We start from the raw sequence: 18,994 nt of genomic DNA, 5'->3' as shown, positions 1-18,994 counted from the left end.
CTCCAAATCTTCCACCCTAAGTACCTCTACCCCTCCCACTGGTAACCTGGGTCACTGGAGTCCCACACAGGTCTGAAGAATGCCATCTTGTATCACTGGGGACATTATAGCCCCTGTGGTGGTTCTTCTGGGTTCTGCTTGTCTTGCTGGAGGTTTGTGGTCCTCGCTAATAGAATCAGCATGACATCGAGACCCTCACCAGAACTATAAGCCAGTAGCGTGCCCACTTCTCAACCCCACCTTCCCAGTAAAATGGTGCTCGGGGCACTGGGGATGAACAACCCCATGAGCATGTATATATTCCTGGATCCTACGGTCCAGGCTAGCCTGGATTACATAACTAGGCCCTGACATTCTCTCCCCCCACGGGTAGGTATGTACACGTGATATAATAACACACTTGGGAGGCAGATCTAAAAGGAGTTGGGGGTCAAACTGAGCCTAGCCTACATAGCAAGATGCTGTTTCAAACAAACAAACACAAACAAGCTAGCAAATCCATGTAGCAGCACAAGCCCCTTTGGAATGAGGAGGGAGCTGGAAGACTTCCTAATGTGCCTTTGTGTTTTGTGGGTTCTGCTCTGTGGACAGCCATTGACTATTTCTCAATACTGTTGACCCTGAATTGGTCGGACACTACTCGGGGTGACTCTGTGCTGTCCCCAGCGCCTCTTTCCTTTCTGTCTTCTACTCAGCCACTCCTATCCAATGCCATCAGGCTCCACACATTCCAGCCTCCTTGTTTTAAATTCTGAATCCCGTCTTCTCCTCTTCAAGCGCCCCCGTGCTCCCAGGCTCCTCGCAGGGGATAAAGTGGACTGGGAGGACGTGCTCATACATCTCACGTCTGTCTCCTAGTCAGGGTTACTGTGCTGCGATGAACCACCATGACCAAAGCAAGATGGGGAAGACAGGGTTTATTCGGCTCACACTCCCACAGCACTGTTCATCATGAAACGAAGTCAGGACAGGAACCCAAACAGGACTGGAACCTGGAGGCAGGAGCTGATGCACAGGCCATGGAGGAGTGCTGCTTACTGGCTTGCTCATTATGACTTGCTCAGCCTGCTTTCTTACACAATCCAGGATCACCAGGCCAGGAATGGTACCACCTACAAAGGACTGGGCTCTCCCTCAACAATCACTAAGGAAATGCCTTATAGACTTGCCTACAGCCAGATCTTATGGAGACATCTTCTTATTTGAGGTTCCTCCCAGATGACCAGATTGTGTCAAATTGACAAACTATCCAGGACTCTCTCTCTCTCTCTCTCTCTCTCTCTCTCTCTCTCTCTCTCTCTCTCTCTCTCTCTCTCTCTCTCTCTCTCTCTCTCTCTCTCTCTCTCTCTCTCTCTCTCCCTCCCCAAGTCTTCCTCACACAGTCTGGCTGAGAACTCTCTACCACCCATGAATTTCTTTGGCCACCTCCTCTCTTTCTTCATCACCAGGACACAAAATATCCTGTGTGTGATTACATAGCCTTATGTGCATTATTTCGTGCACCTCAGCCCTCTTGAGACATCTGTCCCTCCCAGAGATCCGTGCCTTGGAATCCTGCCTATCTTGGTATCGAAACATCAGCAGTCTGACTTTGGAAAGTCTTTCTCCAGACCCTCAGCAGCTCTCGTGAAGAGACCAAAGGGACCACTTGGCTTGACTCCCTCTTGTGCCTGCACCCCTCACAGCTCACCCCTCCAGTATGAAGCCATCTGTCTTTAATGCACAGTGAACTCCGCCCCTGCGTGGCTGGAACATTTAGAACAATAAGAGTAAAATGCCGTAGTTGGATGAGTGTATGGTGTTCACTTGTAATCCCAGTGCTCAGAAGAAGCAGAAGTTCAAAGCCAGCCTAAGCAGCACATCGAGTTTGAAGTTAACCAGGACTATATGAGATCCTGTCTCAAAACCAACCAGAGAAACAAAGCCAGCTTCTCCCAGACTCCTCACGTATGCCTCTCAACCACTCCACATGCCTCGCTCTCCTCTCCGCTCTCCCGCTTTAACCAAACATCTACCATGCGTCTTGTTTCCAGGCAAACTGTGTGAATGCACAGCTCTCTGCTTTAGATTCTGCTGTCCAGCAAACGGTCTTGGTAAGAGTGGCCAGGACCTTGCTTGGGGATGGTCATCGTTTCCAAGAAAGTTTCCCACCCCAGTCAGGCTGACTCAATTTTCCTGGTTTTTCTCTGAGCCCTAGGCTTATCCTTGCTCTTAGCACATACAGGGCAAACATCACTTGCTCTGCTTGGCAGCCGTTTTCCTTGTCCCTTTCCCCATGCCACCAGAACCACCACCTGTCCTGATGATGATGCACCCAGGTTTGGGGAAAACCTTCTAAACACTCACGTGCGTGCCTCTTGTCTCCACCTGCCTCTTCCCAGCCTCCCATTCTTTAACCTCCTCTCTGCTCTGGCAAAGGAGAAAGCTGAATGTTTTTTTTCCCAAACAGGCTTCTGAGAAGTATGCTTTTCTTTTCTGATTAGGTGATACAGTTCACTTTCTCTTTGGTCTTCCCCATTTCTGCCTTCAGCAATTGTAGAAGGGACCATGGCAGCCTCTTGAGTCCTTTAGGCCACAAGTCTTCTGACTGAGTTAACATGGCCTGGCAGAAAGGGAGGAGGAAAAAGCTTAAGTTTTTTTTAAGGTTTATGATACACATGTATGCAGGTGCCCATGGTGTCCAGGAGAAGGTGTTGGAACCCTGAAACTGGAGTTACAGGCAGTTGTGAACCACTCAGTGCCGGTGCTGAGTCTTGAACTCAGAGCTCTTGGAGAGCAGTTCATGCTCTTAGCTGCAGAGTCTAGTCCAAACAGCCCAAGTTCTGACAACACCATCATGCTATCCTTTCCCCAAACCTGGACTCACACACCTCCAGATTTCCTCCTGTGTGAACTTGACAAAAGTACTATGCCGTGTGAGATCAGATATGTTCCCAACTGTCATGGGAAGTCACGTGCAAACCAACTCAGAGCCGAGCATGACAGCCCATGCTGCAAACCCAACACTTCAGAGTCTGAGGCAGGAGCATCGGTGCGAGCTTGAGGCCCACCTAGGGCTACATAGTAAGTTCCAGGCCAGCCTGAGCTGTAATGTGAGACTATCCCCTAAAAAGGAAAAAAAAATTCAAAAATGCAATCTTAGAGTCTGTTTCCACGGCTAGAGACACAGACCTGATGCACATTCCATAAACAATGACTTCCCTCCCCTGACGATTATGAGTGAGTCAAGGGGACAGGTTCGATTGGGTCCCAGATTTCCTGCCACTGCAGCCTGGCCAACTGACCCGTCTTTCCCCCACCTACTTGCCCTTCCACTCACAGAGGAGTTCTCACTCCACGCCCCACTATGCTGAGCAGACATCCGCTACCTGTGACCAGAAAGAGGGACACACCGTAGAAGCTCTGGCCCCAAGGCTCCGCCCTCTTGGCACATGGGTTTAGTTTCCTATTTCTCCGGGAATCTCACCGTTACTGTCTTTAGGAATAGAAGTTCTGGATGGAGAGACAGTCCAGCAGTTAGGAGCAGTGCCTGAGGACTCAAGTTCCATTCTCAGCACCACAGGGCAGCTCATAACTGCAACTCCGGTTCCAGGGACCCAGTGCCCTTTTCTGGCTTTGGTGGGCACCAGGCACATGCATGGTGCACAGACATATGTGTGGGCAAAACACCCACACACATAAATTTAATTAAAAAAAATAATAGAAGCTCCAGCCAGGCATGGTGGTGCATAGCTGTAATCTCAACACTCAGGAGGTAAAGGAAACGGAATTAGTAGTTCAAGGTCATCCTCAGGACCATAGTAAGTTCAAGACCAACCTGGGCTACATGAGACCCTGTCTCAAAAACACAGCAGCATTAGCAGCAGCAGCAGCAGCAGCAGCAACAACAACAACACACACACCAAAAGACAGATGAACAAGCAGACGTCCTTCAAAGGCAAAACCCTGGCTTTCACACCCAACCCCTAGGATTAGTAGAATGCAGACCCCTGGAGAGCAGAGAAGCCATCTACTAAGCTCCTTCCACCAGCCCCACCTGTTCTCTTTCCAGGGCTCTGCTCAGTAGTCAGATCTAGAATGAACTGAACTGAGCCTTACTCATTAAATAATAGATCTAGCTCCGTGCTTTGTGGATCTGATCGATACAGCGTACTCGTACCACTGATAGTATGTTGTATTGATTACCAAATCCTGAAGGAAGAACTCCAAAGTATCGCTCAGGGACAGCTATTCTCATTGCCTACTTAGCTGTTTGATAGGTGACTTTGCCTAGGAGCCCTCACGACAGCCTTACCCACCCCCTGAAGTCTATGGACAGAGGCTTACCTCTGTGTGGGCCTGAGCCAGGGCCACTCAGAGGCTCTCCAGTGTCCCTTGCCCACTTCTGCTCCAAGTGTGTCTGTCCCAAAGCCTTTGCTACTGTGAAATTTAACAACAATGAAAATGAAGTAGGACTAGGTACAGAAAGAGTTCTCCTTTTTTCTAAATAAAAGAAAATAAAAATCCAACCTGCATTCCATGAAAGATTTAGCAGTGGCAGACCCCTGACATGATTGAGTTAGACCTGGAATTGACGGACAGGGTGGAGGAGGCGGGCTGGCAGGCGAGTGGGATGCCTCTCTGACTGCTTCTCCACAGCCAAAGCTGGAAGCCAGAAAGTCTCAGGTTGGTTCATGCAAAACAAACACAACAAAACAAAAACCATTCAAGACTTAGAAGGGCTTCATGCACCCTTGTGCCCAGTGGCAGGCAATGAAAATAAAAAGTCTACATTGTGTTGTTTTTGATGAGCCACGCCCTTCCCTTTGCCATAGTGCAGAGCCAGTCCAGGACCTCACACAAGCCAGGTACAGCACACTCACGGGTGTACCCCTGAGGTGCACCCGTGCCACGATGAACCCCTTTCTGTTTTCCTGTTCCTTTCCCTCAGGGGTTCTATTTGTGCAGAAGAATTACACAAAACCTTGGAACACATGGCGAGGCCTTTAATATAGTTCATTTGGGGGGACGCATGTGTGTGGAAGTCAGAAAACAACCCCGTGGAGTCAGTTCTGTCCTTCCACATGGGGGGACCCTAGCGTCAAAGCTAGGTCTTCAGGCTTGGTGGAGGAGGCTTCTGTGCCCACAGAGCCATCACACTGCCCTGTTATGAGATGAAGATGGTTATCTTGTTGGTTTGTTGGTTGGTTTCTCGAGGCAGCGTTTCTCAGTATAGCCCTGGTTGTCCTTTGAACTCTCTATCCACCTGACTGGCTCACAGAGATCCGCCTGCCTTCGCCTCCTGAGTGCTGGGATTAAAGTGTAGGCCAGCACCGCCCGGTATGATTCTGTAAATGCAAATGTTATGCTCTGATTATATTCACACCTCCTCATTATCCTCCCCCCCACCCCACCCTCGCTGCCTCCCTTCATCTCCCCAAGTCAGCCACTTCTAGTTTTCCATATTCTTTTTAAATATAGATCCTGCATATGAAAGAAAACCAATCACATCTGGTGTTCTGGATCTGACTTGTTTCACTTAGCGTGATGACTTCCAATTCCATTTCTTTTCCTGAGACTGACATGACCCCAGTCCTCACTGCAGCTCTATCATGTATGTAAACTCTATAGTGTATTCATTTTGTGTACCATGCTCTCTTTAGCCTCCATTCACCAATGGGCAGTTGAGCTGATGCCACTTACTTGGCTGTGGGGACAGTGCTACAGGAACACACGTGTGCTCGTCTCTCTCGGGTATGCTGACCTAGAATCCTTGGATTTATGAGCCCCTTTCTGACCAGCTAATGACAAGCCTTGACAGCATGGGATAGTGTGTGTGCGTGCGTGCGTGCGTGTGTGTGTGTGTGTGTGTGTGTGTGTGTGTGAATCAAGTCCCACTTGGAGCCTCCATTTCCTTCTGGACTGTCTTCTGACCTACTCAGAGGCCCGTGAATCTGCATAGGATCCGCCATTGGCCAGCTAAGTGCCCAGCATCAGACCTGCACTATGGTGACCTAATGCTCCCTGGTGTCAGCCCACAGCTATCTAAGCCAGCCAGAAATATCAGCGCCATCCTCCACATCTGCCTCTCATAACTGCTGCCTGGCCGTCACTGAAGCCTGAAGAGCTCCATCCTCACAGGATGTTCCCTGAGACCCTCGTCACACCTGAGCCGCTGTCTGTGTTCTCACCTTCGCCCTGAATCCAGTCTCCTCCAGCAGCAACGGACAAGTCTGACATGTCACTCTTTTGATTAAAACTCATAATTACCTTACACACACAGAGTGCTCCAACTTCAGTAGCTGCCAGTCAGGATCCACTCTGTCCCTTCCTGCCTCAGGACCTTTGTACACACTGTCCCTGCCACTCAGAACAGTCCTCACCCCTTCTGACCGATAAATTCCTACTCCTCCTTCAGACTGTTCTCTTGGGATTCTTTCTCTTTCACTTAAATTAAAAAAAAAATTCAGCCCCTTCTACATACCAAGCATTGTTCCCAACACTGAGAACACAACAACAAACAAAGAATGATCCCTGCCCTCATAAAGATTACATCCTATGCCTGTGGGTGTGGCTCAGTAGCAGAATGCTTGCTCAGCCTGCACAAAGCCCTGGTCTCCAACATCAGCAACACACACACACAGACACACACACACACACAAAGAGAGACAGACACAAAGAGAGAGACAGAGACAGAAAGAGGGAGAGAAAGGGATCATATCCTAGTCAGGGAGAAAGATAATTATTAGATAAATACAATTTTCAGTTGGTAGCAACAAAGGCATTTATCAATGAAAGCATTTATCAAAATGACTGTTATTATAATAAATAAATTACTAGAAGAAATAACTTTTTTTTCCAAGACCAGGACGGCCTTGAACTCACAGAGATCCATCTGCCTCTGCCTCCCGACTGCTGGGATTGAAGGTGTGCACCATTGGTATGGTTGTACTTATTTGTAATCCTAGCCTCAAAAGACCAAGACAGGAGGATCTCTGTAAGTCCCAGGACAGCTTGGGCTACATAGTGAGACTTGGTCTCAAGAAAAAACAAAACAAAACAAAAAGAAGTGTAGGGTTATAGCTCAGTTGGTAGAGTGATTGCCTATCACACACAAGCTCCTGGGTTCAGTCCCTGACACCACATAAAAAGATAAAAACAAAAAATAGCAGCAGCCAAACAGATAAAGTGGCTCACTGTGAATCCCATCCCTTGAGAGATAGAGGCAGAGAGAAAGGCGTGTGCTTATCTACGTGGTTCTTAAAACTAAATTCGGGAATATTTCATCTGTTGCACAGTTTTGGTAATGTGACTCTAGCCAGTTCTCTCAAATTAAGGAGTAAGAGAGAACACAATGAGACAGTCACAGACGTACCTCAAAACTGACAGGAAGAGGTTCACACACCTATACATTCACAGATAGACCAGACTCACCTCCTCCCTCTCATATTGTCTCTCATATTCTGCCTGCCTACCTCTCTCTCTCTCTCTGTCTGTCTCTCTCTCTCACACACACACACACACTCACACACACACACACACACACACACACACTCACACACACACACACACACACTCACACACACACCTCCTCTAGCCCCTATAGCCTGCCTTGCCCTCTGGAGATACAGTTGCTGAGGGTGGCCAGCCTTCCTTCTCCCTAGCCGTCATCACTCAGATGATAATCAGCAGCAGGGATGGCAACAGAGATCCCAAATTCTGTCCCCTCCCCCAGTTACCCAGCAACGTGAGCCTTGGCAGAGGCTGAGGTTAAATTAAAATAGAGATGAAGGGACATTGTAATTTTGTGGTCACTCTCTACGCTGACCTCTACTCGCTCCTCAAGCCCCATGCTCAGTATCATACTCAAAACCCATGCCCTCACAGCCCCAGGCAAGCCACTCACCCACGTTCCCATGAGGGCCTACACTGTCCCCAGCCATGGGCAGCACCCCCACCCTCTCTCATAGACAGTCCCCCCAGGTTTAACACAGACATACTCATGAGAAACACACACACACATCTACTCTTCCCACACAGTACACAAACCCTCTTACACCCCAAACCACAGGCTTCCACACCAGCTTATCCCCTAGTGCACACCGACACAGGGCAGACACCAACTTCATCTGGGATGTGAGACGTGGGTCCACACAAGCCTGGGTCTGCGTCCCGCCTCCTCCCCCCACCACTAAGTGATTCACTCTACCTCCACCCAGTCAGCCCTGCAAGCAGATGTCCCCCACCCCTGGCCCAGGCTGGGCTCCGAGCCTCCTGATGGTCCATGGCCACCTGTCACCACCTGCTACACTGACAGAACCTCCAAGGCAAGTCCAAAGTCTTCGAGGACAATGTCCTTCCTGAGCAGGCCGGGCCAAGTCATGGGACTTAAAAGGTGACGTCAGGGAACTCGGGACATCAGGAATCCAAGGAGCACTGAGCCTGGACAGAGGGCATAGTTGATTGCTTGGGTCTGTGTAGATGGGGCACCCCTGAGGCACAGGTGGAGGGCAGTGAGGCAGCCCACAGAAGAGCGTCCCATTGCCATGGGACGTGAGGAGAGAGTAAGATGTCCTCCACCCTGGGTCTAGAGCTTGAATTCTGCTGCCTTCCCAGTGACAAGGATAAGGAACCGATGGGGGAGTATGTCAGAGGGGCTGGGGACACAGCTCAGTAGGTAGAGTGTTTGTCTAGCATGCACCAAGCACTAGGTTGGATCCCACTTTGGGGAGGTGGAGATAGGCGAATAAGAGGATCATTCTCCAAAACCAAAACAAAACCAATCAAAGCCAGCACCCTCCACCTCGGTGACCCTTGGTAGCATCTCTTCTCTCTGACCCCAGGAACTAAGGGAGCAAGGCAGCTGATCACTATCAGAGAAGACACCAAGGCTAAACAGAAGCAAAACAGCCCTGAGGGCATCAACCTCAAGCTCTGGGGTGAGCTGGGGGCACAGAGGAGAAAGAAAAGGAGAGTTCCGTCCCCACTTCCTGACCTGTTGTCTCCACCCAGGTCCATCCCCTGAGAGGTGACTATTCACAGGGACAAGGTGCGGTCAGACCTGAGGTTACAGACCTGCTGCCACAGCCTGCCCAGCCCCCAGGCCAGCCTTGCCAGAAGATCCTTTGTAGAGAGCTGACAGCAGCAGTTTGCCTGCCTGGAGACCCGTTTGCCCTGCGGGAGGAGAGAGTGGGGGAGACAGACCCAACTGGGCGGAACAAGGACTAACGTGGCCGGGACGGCGACGTGATGGGAGAGATGCCCTGGGTGGAGTGAGGAGACCAGCCCACCAGACAAAAGACAATCTAATTCAAGCAACAAGTTCCAGTCGAGGGCTGGCCCTGCATCTGCACTGTGCTGGGTGCCAGGGTGACAGAGACACAAGCAGTGTGTTCTCTGTCTCCAAAGAGCTGACACTATAATGGAATTATAACAATAACAGCCAGCACCAACATAGTGTTTATGACGTGCTGAGCCCTGTTCTCAGAATTTTACGAGTCATTTGATCTTGAAATCAACATTCTAAGCTATATATTATTATCATTCCTATTTTAAAGATGGCAGACCTGGAAACACAGAGAGAGTGAGTAGCCTCCCCAAGACCACATGACCAGGGAGCAAGACTCCCATCTAAGGGTGGTGGGCCACTGAATGCCCATCCCCCACAGCTATGGAAGCCCCTAGATGACTAATCTTCAAACTGAGGTTGAATTCACTGTTCACCAAACACGCTGAGTGTCTTTCTGGGACTGGGAATCCAAACATCAGTGAGGCTGGAGCCTTGACCCAAGAAGCTCCGCCTCATGAGTGACCTCATCCGGGTACAAAGACATCACACACAAGAAGACCATGTAGACATGAGATGCTTTGAACTTCCAGGGGAAGGAAACTACACTGACATCAACAGAAGGCTGGAGAGATGGCTCAGCCGTTAAAAGCACTGCTACTCTTGCAGAAGACCCAGCTTCAATTCCCAGCACCTGTCTGGAGGCTCACAGTTGTCTGTAGCTCCAGTTCCAGGAGATCTGACACCCTTCTCGGGCCTCTGTGTCACCAGGCATACACATACATTCAGGCAGGTAAACACTCATGCACATAAAATAAAAATAAATCTGTCAGTAAAAGGAGCCATTCAGCCGGGCGGTGGTGGCGCACGCCTTTAATCCCAGCACTCGGGAGGCAGAGGCAGGCGGATCTCTGAGTTCGAGGCCAGCCTGGTCTACAAGAGCTAGTTCCAGGACTCCAAAGCCACAGAGAAACCCTGTCTCGAAAAATCAAAAGAAAAAAAAAAAGGAGCCATTCATGAAAACAAATGACATTAGTAACCATCAATGGAACAGAAAGGCAACCCAGAGAATGGGGAACACAGACAAGCGGGGCGTGATGGTACACACCTGTGACCCCAGCACCATCAATAAGACAGAAAGGCAACTCAAAGAATGTGGGACACGGGCAAGCGGGGCGTGATGGTGCACGCCTGTGACCCCAGCACCATCAATAGGACAGAAGGGCAACACAGAGAATGGGGGACACAGGCAAGCGGGGCATGATGGTGCATGCCTGTGACCCCAGCACCATCAATAGGACAGAAAGGCAACCCAGAAAATGGGAGACACAGGCAAGCAGGGTGTGATGGTGCATGCCTGTGACCCCAGCAAGCAGGGCATGATGGTGCATGCCTGTGACCCCAGCACTTGGGAGTTGGAGGCAGAAAGATCAGGAGTTCAAGGTCACGTTGAACATTTTGAGTTTGAGACAAGCCTAGGCTACATGAGACCTGAAAGAGAAGTGGGGTGTTGGCTTACAATCCTGATGAAGGATCGATTTTGAAGATAGAATTGTGACAGGGAGCACATGTCATGGCGTGGATGTGAAGTCAGAGGACGGCTTTGCAAGGTTGATGTTCTTCTCTCACTTGTACGTAGGTTCAAGGGATCAAACTCAGATCCTCAGGCCTGCATGACCAGCAAACGTTTTTACCCACTTCAATGGCATCATAGAGAAAACTCCTAAATCTCAACAACAACAAAAAAACTCCAATCCAAAGACAAGAAAAAGACTTGAGAGACAATTCTCCAAAGAAGATGTAAAGGTCCTGGCTATTCCTATCATTAGGAAGATGCATATTCAAAGCCTTTGTAAGGTAAGAGAGGGGAGCTACCCCAAACCAAAGTTAACAAGTGTGGGTGTGAGTGTGGGATCGGAGCCTGTGCACGAGTGGCAAGTAAGATGTTTCCTTAAATCATTAAAAACAGAACTACCCTGTAATTTAGGACATCCATTTCCTGGCATACATATCTCTCAAAGAATTAGAACCAAAGTTTCAAAGAGATATTTATGTGCTCACCTGTGTTCAATCAATATTATCCACAATTATAGAAAAGTAGATAAAACCCTAGTGCCTATAGAATTCAGGGATAAGCTAACTGTGGTACGTTTCATACAGGGAGATGCTTCTCAGCCTTAAAAAGCAAGGGCCCCAACTCTGGCCACAACTCAGGGCAGCCTTGAGGGCAGTGTACTAACCGATGCAAGCTGCTCATAAACAGACCATTCTGAACACTTCCATGACCGGAACTAGCCGAGATCAGAGGCAGACGGAAGGGTAGAGGGCTTCAGGGGCAGCAGGATAAGAGTTGGTGCCAAATGGGTAAAGTTTCAGTTCAATAAGATGGAAAGTTCTGGAAATGGAGGACAAGGCGGGTTAACACAGTACGAACACGCTTATTACCGCTGGCACCATGCTCTTGAAAATGGTTATGCTGGCAAATTTTGTTATGTACACTTAACCACAATAAAAAGACTGTTCTTAAGTGAAGGGCAAACTGTAACTCCAAAACCAGACAGGCTCAAAGGAGACAACTCCCTGGGGCAGGGACAAGACAGAGGAGGCAAGGGACGAGCCAGCACCAGGGAAAGCCTGAGAAAGTGCTGTCTTCAGTAATTACCCTTGGCTGTGGATGTCCTATCCCCACTTGGGGAACCCATTCCTCACCTCCCCAGTGGGATCAAGAAAACCTGCCCTTCCAAGCCCATCAAAACTGTGTGTCCAAAGCTGGAAGGACAAGAGGTGAGCACCACCTGCCATGCAAGCATGTGGGCCTGAGTTCAAATACCAACAACCCAAACAAAAGGCCTGGGGGAAGGGGGCAGACACACAGACAAGTCCTTGAAAATCATTGGTCAGACAGCCTTGTCAAATGGAGGGGATTCAGGTTCATTGAGAGACGCCAAAGAGAAAATAAAATTGAAGCCAGACAACCTGGTGGGGCATGCTTTGGTCAACCTGGTCTACAAATAGAGTTCCAGGCCAACCAGGACTACACAGTGAGACCCTGTATCTAAATAACAAGAAGATAAAGATGGAGGGCTAGTGGAATGGCTCAGCTGATATGGGGCACTTGCCACTAAGTCTGAAACCTCAGTTCAATCCTGGGAACATAAATGCACACTTGATTAATAACTAATCAATGTTTTAAAAAGAAAAATAAAGTGATTAAGGAAAAGAAATACAACATTAACCTCTAGTCTACACACACACACACACACACACACACATGGGTGGGGCAAGAATGATCAAGGCTATACCTAGCAACACCCTCTGTCCCACCCCCACACGCATACATATGCACAAGTTCAAGCACCCACAGGCACACACATGCATCAGAAGTTGGGGAGATAGCAGAGTGTGCCATGCAAGTCTGAGGACCTGAATCTATCCTCAGTGCTCTTGGTATGGCAGCTTGTGCTAGGGAGGGAGAAGCCACTCTTAAAACTGAAGAAGAAACCTTTGGTTTGTTTATTTATTTATTTATTTATTTATTTATTTATTTATTTATTTTCTTTATCTTGCTAAGCTTTTTCGAGACAGGATCTTACTATGTCAAGCAGGCTGGCCTCAAACTCACTGACAATACCCCTGCCTCAGCCTTGGTGCTGGGAGTCACAAGTGTACACCAGACAGCACACCTAACTCCAGGAAAAACATTTGTTTTTTGAGACAAGGTCTCACTGTATGGCCCTTGTTGTCCTGGATTCACCATGTAGACTAGGCTGGCCTCGAACTCACAAAGATGCCTGACTCTGCCTCCTGAATGCTGGGATTACCAAGGCATGCAATGCCATACCCAACTTCTAGCAATATTTTCATTTGAACACTCAAACAGATTTTGTGAAGAGCTCTCCAGGTCAAAAGAAAGAAAAGGGCCTGAGACAGAGGCCCAGTCTTCCCCAGGAGGTACCTCACCCTTCTCATAGCCCACTTTCTTGTTTGGGTCATTTTCTCCATCCCTTCATCCCCTCCAGGCCTGACAGAGCCTTTAGTCTGACTCCAGAGAGGCTATGGACATAGCAATCCAGGCAGAGGCTGATGGTCCGCCTGGATGAGCTCAGAGCTGCCAGATACTTACTGGGAAGAAGAGAAGGGATGTGGGCTGGATGTGGTAAGCCTCACAAGCTCACTGGAAGGTTAACCGAGCCACTCCATTTGGGGACATGGGAGGGACAGGACCTATCATAGTGGCCAAAAGGTTGAAAGGAATACCTTTGTCACAAGGCTACTCTATGGGCTACATAATACACCCAACACCCATGACAGAGTCTCTTGATGCCATTAGTCCTTGTCACCCTGTTTCCCAAAGATGGGGGAGCAGATATAGAGGGTAGAGGAAAGACAGACTGCTGTGAGGGGAGACAGGGAGATGGGGTCCTTCTGAGCGTGGAGATGATGAGCAGAGGCTCTACGTAGCAACAACTGTTTTCCTCAGGTCCCACGATGCAACCCTACTTCCCATCTGCCTGGGAATCACCCTCTCCATGGGGTGCATCCCAAGCCTGGTATGATTTTTCTTCTGATTGATTTCCTGTCAGAGTTGGGGACAGCACCCTAGACTTTACTCTCCCTCTGAGCTCACAGGTTCCCTGGGCTCTGGGCCATTAAAAGCACAGAATCCTCTTCATGGCTCCAAGCCAGACAGCAGAGCTCTGGGGAGAAGACAGCTCCCAAGACGATGAATTCCAAGGAAGACTCCAGCGTCTTCCAGGGCCAGGCGACTGCTCGTCACTACCTCATCACCTCATAACCATCCACCCACTTGCTCATCTTCACACATACCACCATCTGGGTCTGTTGGTGACCCGACAGGTAATTATTAACCCTCTGACAGGCACTGGCCCTTTAAGGCTGCCATGGGAAGAGATGACAAAATCACCCCACTGGACTTTGTGCCTTGAGGCTGGTGGGTCAGCAGGGCCTGGGAGCCCTTCTGGGAAGGCTGGAGGCCCTGCTCCAAGAGCAAGGGCAGCTGTATAGAGCCTTCATCCTACTTCCTCTACACTGTGGCCCTGCGAAAGAGGGCGGTTGTAACCCAGCAATCCAGAGCTCCAGAGCCATGCTCTCCCCCTGGACACCCTCTCTAGAGCTCATTGACTGAGCCACACTTATACCCCACCACCCTCCAACAAGGCTCTCAGCTTGGGCATGTTTCCAGTGCCCACCTGTCACTGTGAAAAAGGGAACCTTGTCAAGAAGGGACATCCTAGCTGTGCTAAGTACCCATCCCAGAAGCCCAGGTGCTGGGTCAGCCAAAGGGGCTCTGGGCTAGTCAAGGCGACAGGTGTGCAGTCTATGAGAGAGTAAAGGCAGGCTCGGTTCCCAGGGGCATGACAGAGCCACAGCTTTGAGCCCTGCACATCTGTGTAGTGGAAATGGCCTCTCGTGGTCAGTCAGTATTGGTGGTTCTGACAACTGCAGAAAGTAGGGCTGGAGAAGGGGCATGAGAGGGTCACCAGGCAGATCTTGACAAACTAAGATGGACTCAAGCTCTCCAAGCAGAAGGCCAAATAAGGATTTGTCAAGAGATTCAGGCGCCACCACCTCTCTGGGAGGCCTTTGGAGTCCTGACCTCAGGCTCCAGTGCGTGTTCGACATCTCTGACATCACCTCCACCTTAGAGCCAGAACAGGCACAGAGTCTGACATGTTGGGGGCACATAGCAAACGGCTTTGGAGAGAATAAGCTAATGAACATCAACTTTTTCAGATGACCAGGTCTGTACAGAAGGAAAGCCCAGACCTGAGGCACGCCATGTGGGATTTGCCAAGTGGGATGGAGAGCTTAGCTCTTCACCAAAATAGTGAATGAATCATCTTGTAACAAAAACCTGCCCCCTCCCCGAGCTCCTTTGTCTGGATCCCACAGGCTGGAAAGCATCCAGTTGTGTACAGTAATGGGGCAAGGGTCTGGGGCCACATGAGGAATTAGAAGGCTTGTTCTCTGTCTTGCCTGTGATTGAACACAGCCATCTGAAATCATCTGAGAGGATCAGTAAAGAAACCAAGATCAGTCGGATGGTGGTGGTGTACACCTTTAATCCCAGCACTTGGAAGGCATAGGCAGGGGAATCTCTGTGATTTTGAGGCCAGCTTATCTACAGCTCCTAATATACACAGAGAAGCCCTATCTCAAAAATAAATAAATAAATAAAACAATAACCCAGACCTAGACAGACAAATATCATATGTACTCACTTGTAAGTGGCTTTTAGACATAAAGCAAAGAAAAAACAGCCTATGATTCACAATCCCAGAGAACCTAGACAACAATGAGGGCCCTAAGAGAGACATACAAGGATCTAGTCTACATGGGAAGTAGAGAAAGACAAGATCTCCTGAGTAAATTGGGTGCATGGAGAGCATGGAAGAGGGTAGAGGCGGAGGGGAGAGGAAGGGAGGAGAGTGGAGAAAAATATATAGCTCAATTAAAAACAATTAAAAAAGAGTTTCTAAAATACAAAAATAAATAAATATATAAAACAAACACACACAAAAAAAGAAAGAAATCAAGATAATACTGACACACAAAAGATGGGAATATGTCAACAATAGGGTATTCTCAAGAAGGTTCTCAGAGGATGTGAGTTCTCAACTATAGAGTCAGGTCATTAATCCCATCCATCCACCCAAATATGTACCTAACCATCCATCCATCATCAACAACCCATCCAGCTACCTTCCAGTCTACCCATATACCCAACCATTTATCCTCCCAACCTTCCACTTTCTATCCATCTTCCCATCCACCAATCCACCAACCCACCCAAGCATCAATCCAACCATCCACCTACATCTATCCTTCCACCTGCCCAATTATCCATCCATCCATCCTTATAATCCACCTGCCCAACAATTCAAATGCACATCTGTCTGCCAATTCACCCATCTACCCACTTTCTCAACCTTCATTTGTTTATCCTTCCAAACACCCATTCATATAGCCATTCCTCTAGTGGCCTGTCCAACTATCCTTCCATCTTTCCATCCATACATCTGCCCACCCATCCAATCCACCCAGCAGCTCACAGTCACTCATACGTCTACCAACCCATCCAGTTACCCATATATCTACTCCTCTACCCACTCACACACTCATTTACCTTTCCTTCCAATGAACCATTCATGCCTTCCATACATCTACCTATCTACTCACCCATCAATCCAAACGCCCGGTTACCCACATCTACCCACTCATATAGCCACCCATCCCACTAATCCACTGAACCATTCATGTATTCATCCACAAACACACATCCATCCATCCACCCACACACCCATCCATCCATCCACCCATGCGCCCATCTATCCAATGTAACGTTTGACATTATTAAAAAGTCTGACCTGATAAATGTTGGCAAATGAACACGATCTTTCTCTCGGCTTTCTTTTGGCCTTACTGGGTGGTCAGCATCTAAACTCTGGTGGCCGTGCAGTCAGATAATACCAGATAGCTATGTAGTCTACAGTCAGAAACTGTAGTGAGGAATGTCTCAAGATGGTCAGTCTTACAGGATTTTCCACCCCAGGAACACCCCCAAAATCTGCCAAGACCTCTTCTCCAAGAAGAGAGAGGGAGGGAGGAGCTTGGGTGAAGCAGAAGACACCTGGCAGGCAGACAAGGTTAATGGTGACCTGTTGTTTTTCTAGGCTCTTAGTGACCTCACCTTTGACCAACAATTTCCTGGCACTGGCTCAGTCTGCCAAAGGGGTGGGGGGGCGGCAAAGGGACTTCAAGAGGAAGGTAAACAGCAGGTGAGGCCAAAGGTGGCCCTAGAAGGCAAGGGGCACATTCCAAAAAGTCTCCCGAGCCTGAGGCCCGCAGTAAAGCCAAAGTCCAGCAGGGAACACACACCTGCATTGCAGCTGTAGACAATGCTATAAACACTCCATTGTTCAGGGATTACCCACATACAGGATGCCTTCCACTGCCTTCCTCTCCTCCCCATGCTCACCCCCAGAGCTCCAAGTGCCCCTGGTGCAGCAGGCCTGGAAGCAGCTGAGGAGTCCTACCTGGGCACTGCCTTTCATCTCAGTGTCTATCCCTCTCTCCGAGTCAGCACCATCTGCAGGCAGGAGTCACTTGCTCTCTGAACCCCAGACTCATGCTGTGGAGGAGTGGAGGAAGGGCTATTAGCCTTGCTGGACTGTCACCCTGCTGGATGCTTCAAAGGGAAGCCCGGAATTCCTCAGCCAGCAGCCTGGCTCCACTCTCTCTGCCACTCAAAGGCATCATGGTCCGGGAGTCACCGTGAAATGGAGGAGCACCTGGGCAGGGCTGCTGAGAGGAGGTGACATTCATGAAATAAAGGCAGCCTCTTCTTCTAAATGCTAGATGTTTCTGCATGTCACACAACTCCCCGTTTTACTGCTTCACAAAAGACAGGAAAACGGAGAACTGGGGTCTCCCTGCTCGTCGTTTTCTTCCTCTAATTACTCATACTCATCTTATTAGGTCAGCCTTCTACAGGTGAGCTCCTCAGTGCTGGGGGACACAGATCCCTTAGGGACCCCATGAAAGCTAAGGGCACCCTTCCCCAAAGAACATTCATTCACATACCGCCAAGACTGCAGACTATCTCAGAGGGTCAGACAGCTGAAGCAGCGGGCCTGCCACAACCTTTAGATTATGCTTCTCAGGGTCACAGCCACTAGGGTATATAGCCGGAACTTCCAAAACCAAATGGTACCCAGAATCTTACAGAGTCCTATCCCCGAGGCCCCAGAAGAAGACTCATGTGACCTGACCCTTCCTGGAAAAGCCCTTTTGGCTTGTCCCTTCCCTCACCATCCTCCGTCACCCATCTCCACTCCTGTCCACAGCTGTGTCCTGAGCTGGTGAATTCCACTCTGGTCTTTGAAAGTCAAGCAGAATCTTGGAGACCATCTGTACAAACCTCGTTATCTTTTCCTATGAGAACTGTAAAGGGCCCAAGGTAGGCTGACTCACTTTAAGGCACTGAGATAACCAGAATAGCAGCCAGGTGGCCTGGCCGGACTCCATTCCCGTCTCAGGTGAGTGTGCAGTGGACCTACTGTGCGCTCCCACAGGGCCTCACTAGGGAGAGGAGGATCTAGGTGGCCTGGCCGGACTCCATCCCCGTCTCAGGTGAGTGTGCAGTGGACCTACTGTGTGCTCCCACAGGGCCTCACTAGGGAGAGGAGGGGCCACTGCAAATAAATGAGCTTCAGTTACATTGGCCAAGCATGTCGAAAATTCTTGGAATGAAAAGAGCAAACAGGGTCACCAGGCTCCTGATTACATAAGACATTGCAAAACCTACAGAGCTCAGCAAAGGCAGAGCTGGAGCATTCATTCATTCATTCATTCATTCATTCAACACACAATTATAAAGCTCCAAGCACCACCCATGGGGACAAACAGTCAAGACAATCACCCAGACAAACTTCCTGCTTCCAGAAAACCCCAAAAGGAAGAAAGCTGATCTTTAAACCAATCAAGTCTTGCTATAGATAAATACTGTAGGGAGGGGGAGGGTGACCTGAGAAGAACTTGGTGATGTCGTTTATTCTCTGCCCTCCCACTGAGTGTGTGTGTGTGTGTGTGTGTGTGTGTGTGTGTGTGTGTGTGTGTATGGGTGAGATACTTGTACAAGTACCCACAGAAACTGGAAGAGGCATTGAGGTATTGGATCCCCTGGAGTTGGCGTTACAGGCAGTTTCT

At 49.2% G+C, this 18,994-nt stretch overlaps 1 long non-coding RNA gene across 3 annotated transcripts; it reads right to left on the bottom strand.

Annotated features, from left to right (window-relative positions):
• Positions 1–4,964: 4,964 nt before the first annotated feature.
• LOC119822995 lies at positions 4,965–18,358 on the bottom strand. 3 transcript variants are annotated; one of them, XR_005286880.1, is made up of 3 exons: positions 18,260–18,358; positions 17,323–17,417; positions 4,965–5,327 (listed from the first exon to the last, which is right to left on the bottom strand). It is a non-coding gene; the product is annotated as an uncharacterized LOC119822995 (long non-coding RNA). The 3 variants fall into 3 exon arrangements; XR_005286881.1 differs by having other exon boundaries at positions 17,323–17,587; positions 18,260–18,339; XR_005286882.1 differs by lacking the exons at positions 17,323–17,417; positions 18,260–18,358 and adding an exon at positions 16,654–17,313.
• Positions 18,359–18,994: the final 636 nt, after the last annotated feature.

The sequence above is a fragment of the Arvicola amphibius genome, chromosome 9 (assembly GCF_903992535.2).
Source record: "Arvicola amphibius chromosome 9, mArvAmp1.2, whole genome shotgun sequence".
Lineage (NCBI taxonomy): Eukaryota > Metazoa > Chordata > Mammalia > Rodentia > Cricetidae > Arvicola > Arvicola amphibius.
Note: the sequence above shows the minus strand (reverse complement) of the source record. Positions and strands in the feature narration are given on the sequence as shown.